Raw genomic sequence first — 4,225 nt, forward strand, 5'->3', positions numbered from 1 at the left:
GGAGACTAAGTTTTGAGTCCTAAGATGGTTAGGGTAATTAAATTGTACATAAATATGAATTTATGTAATTATTGTGATTTTAACAAGTTATAATCACGCAAATCCATAAAAATCGATAAAATATACGATATTGGCTCTTAAAAAGGCGATTTAGCATAAAATTGAGCATGTTCATACATATTATAATGCTGCATTTTAGTTATGATTGTCATAATTTTGTTTTATATAATTTTTGAATTATGTAATTTTACTTAGTATGGCCTTAGTTTTTAATTGGTATTACCCGAAATGTATGGGAATATCGATTCGGTTGTAATTATTGTGATCTTGTATCACCGTTTTGTAATTTAATAGATTTATTTTTATTTTTATTACAAATGTATAATAGGGAATTATGTAATTCATTTTGTAATTTAATTATTCCGGAGTTCCTTGAAGACGGTGCCATTCGAGAAGGCGGTCCATCAAAGAAAGTGTTACCTCGAGATGCGTGCCAAGACCGAAGTTCAAGGGATCAAAGGAGTTGGTTTCCGAATTTGTAATAGTTTATTAGATTTACTATTTTAGGAAGGCCATACTGGGATTTTATTTTTATGATTTGCATTTTATTTATATGTTGCATGCATCGCTAAATCGCCATAACTAAACATGCATTTTAAATCGAGTTTATCGACCGTGTCAATTAAAATTATCGTAGTTCACCGCTTTAGTTCACTTAAAACGTGATAGATAATAAATTGACATGACCTCTCGCTAAAATAAACAATTGGGACTTAGCCTTACCAAAAAGTAGAAACCATGAAAACCTATTTCGTGAGGGAGTGCGCTCGGCCACACCGGGGTACAAACCTTGTTACGTAGGGAAAGTGGGTGATAAATGTCTATTCACCGAATTCATATTGATGAGGGATGAATCGGCTACACCGTGCCCAAGTTAATATGAATTTGGATCATGGACACATTTATTCGAAATTTGGGTTGAACTCAACAAAAGTATTCTCGACCATAGCCGGATGTGTTTTGGGCTAAAGATAAATATTAATGTAATTTTATCGACCAAGAGTTCTAAAAGTAGAATCGATTAAAGAGTTAATCCACCGAGTTATATTGAAAAGGGATGAATCGGCTACACCGTGCCCAAGTTAATATGAATTTGGATCTTGGAATCATTTATCATAGTTGGGTAGAGGTCACTATGTAAATGCTTTACTTGTTAAATTACTTACAAGTATTATTATAACGACAAATGTTTTGTTTTCATTATTCCGTTATCATATTGTTCTATTTCTTTACCTCAAATATACGATATCATTTCGATTTTAGTTCAAATCTCCATTAAAACATCGTAACTAAAGACAAATTTGAATTTTCTTCTAAAAACCTCGTATTATCCATGGCAAGGATCTCTTGTGAAGAGTATAGATAAAAGTTATTCGTGATCAAAAGGGTTTTTAATTTTTGACTAACATATGTACTTACAATGAATTGTTGGGTTCCCTGGGGTTCCTGCCCTTCCGATTTCTTGTCCTGTCACCGGTGACCTTGCATGCTCCCCAGGGGTGATCCCCTTTTCCCCCCACCCCTGGTAAGTCCTTTGTTTCCGACTGTTTATCGGATTCAAAAAAAAAAAAAATTAATTAATTAATCAAAAAAGTGTTTGTTCGGGTTTTTCTTCCGCTGCTTCTCTTTTCGGCCCTCGTTCTGGTTCTGACTGGACCTTGCGGTTTCTATCAGTTTTTCCGAAGTTGTTTTGGTCAGTCTTGTGCCGTTTGTGTTGGGGTGATCTCGTGTTGTGTTAGCGGGTCGGTTAGGGACCGAGTGGTGATCCCCCCATTTCCCCCACCATTCGGTCCTTAGTTCTTGTATGTTGGTCTATGAGCATAGCTCATCGGGTCTGTCTGGGACCGATAGTTGTTCCCCCCATTTCCCCCACCTATCGGTCCTTTCTCATGTAGTCATGTGTGTCTCTTGTGTCTTTTTAGCTTGGTCTTTGCATGTAAGGCGGTGGTCCTGGGAGGAGTCGCTTGGTGAAATAGGTCTCCCTTTTGGTCTTTTTGGTGCTTGCTGATCTGTCACCTTTCCGCAGTTGTGTCTGTCGAGTCCGTTGTTTTTAGGTTGGGGTGTGGTCATGGTGAACGGGTCTTCCTTTAGAGATGGGTTAGGGGATGATTTGGGATTTTGGCTGTGTTGTTGGTCAGGTCGGATGCGGTGGTTTCCGCTACTAATTGATGCTTGTTCTTGGTTCACCTTATTTTCTGTTTTTCTTTCTGTTTTTCCAAATAAAAATGTTCCCTTTTATCTTCCTAGATTTAGTTGCGTCAGTCGGTTTCATATTTAGCTACGAGTTAATAAGGTTCTTAGCTTCTTTTCATCGGGTGTGTGCTGTATCCATCTCCCTCCTCAGCCCTGAAGAGTTGGATTTTAGCAGTGATGTTCGAGGTGGTTTCGCCAGAAATCGTTTTCTGGCTTCTTTTGATTGGATTTTGGTTACGGGAATGCTTTGGGCCTTTCTTCTTTGCATGGAGGATTTTGTGATGTGTTGGTCCTATGGTCAAAGGGTGCGATTTCTGAGGTGTAGGGGTTTTAACTCCGCTGATGGCGGTCTTCGTCGTCTCGCTCATCTCTTTTTCTTTCTTCGTTCTTTTCGCAAGAGCGGAAGTGCACCTTGTCATTGTCACTCGGCGGCTTTTTGGCATCGATGTCTTCTGGAAGTCAAGTGTGCTTTTGAAGTTGGTTCGGTTGTTCCTCGCCATTCCTCCGCCCTCATCCATCCTATGGTCGCGGATTTAGCTTATCTTAATGTGGTTGTATTAGCTTTACCTTATATGTATGCTTTGATTAGGTATGACTTTGTAGTGCTAGATTTAGCTGTCGAGTTTCTGGTGCTACTTAGTCGAGTAGCTTACGTTGTTGTTGTTAGAACATTGTAAGTTATTCTCCTGATGTTGTCAAAAAAAAAAAAAAAAAAAACAATGAATTGTTTTTCATGTGCTTAATCGAATTAAGTACTCTGAAACGTTGAATCATTTTGGTGACTAGATTTGTTAGAAGTCGTAATTGACTAAAATACCGCAACCACTTCAATGAAAATTTTAAGACTAAACAAACGAATGAAGATTAGTCTTCATAAATTTTAATTTTGCTTCTCTTAGCAAAGACCCCAATGCACCAAGTCCACCTCCCGAATCCTGGTAGCTCAACCTGTCATGTCCTGCAGAAAGAGATACAAAAGCACAGTCCTCTATCTTGCTCCCAGCATGGGGCGGAGGTGTCACAGTAATAGCAAAACATGACTCATGTGTAGGACTATCATTTACTACATGACAAGGTACAACTTTCATAGGTGTCCTACGGACACTAGATTGGGTGTAGGTCATCTTCTCCCCCCCCCCCTCCCCCACTTTAAATGTCTGAGTCCTTGCTCCTATGTCAATAATTGTACCAGCAGTGTGCAAGAATGGTCTCCCTAAGATAATAGGGGTATGGGTATCCTCAGGAGTGTCCAAAACAACAAAATCGACGGGTATAAAGAACTTGCCTACCCGCATAGGAACATCTTCTAGGATCTCTAAAGGACACGACAAGGAACGATCTGCCATTTGGACAGTCATATTTGTGCATCTAAACTCAGTCAAACCTATATTTTGGGCTAAAGACAGGGGTAAGACACTGATGCTGGCACCCAAGTCACATAAAGCATTATCAATATTATGGGTGCCTATAAAACAGGGGATAGAAAAACTACCTGGGTCAGCCAATTTACGTGGAGACTTGTTTTGTAGGAGTGCACTACACTCCTCAGTGAAAGCGATAGTCTCTACCACATCAAAACTCCTCTTACGAGACAAAATTTCTTTTATAAATTTAACATATGAGGGAATTTGAGTAATAAGTTCAGTGAGAGGTACCGTTACCTGTAGATTCTTCACGACTTTCAAAAACTTCCCAAATTGCTGCTCATTCTTCGTATTCAGCTGTCGGGTCGGAAAAGGAAGCTTAATCGCAATGGGTGGCTCAACAAATTTCTTCTCTTTATCGGAAATGGGTGTCTTGTCAGCAGTAGAAGACCTTCCAATAGCAATATATGACGGATCAGCAACTCCGTCTGTCACAATAGTCGATCGACTATTTATGTCAGTCGATCGACCACTTTCATCAGTCGATCGACTATTTTGTCTAGTCGATCGACTATTCCCAATTTCCTGGATGTCCACATCTGCAAGTT

The sequence above is a fragment of the Silene latifolia genome, chromosome Y (genome assembly GCF_048544455.1).
Source record: "Silene latifolia isolate original U9 population chromosome Y, ASM4854445v1, whole genome shotgun sequence".
Taxonomy (NCBI): domain Eukaryota; kingdom Viridiplantae; phylum Streptophyta; class Magnoliopsida; order Caryophyllales; family Caryophyllaceae; genus Silene; species Silene latifolia.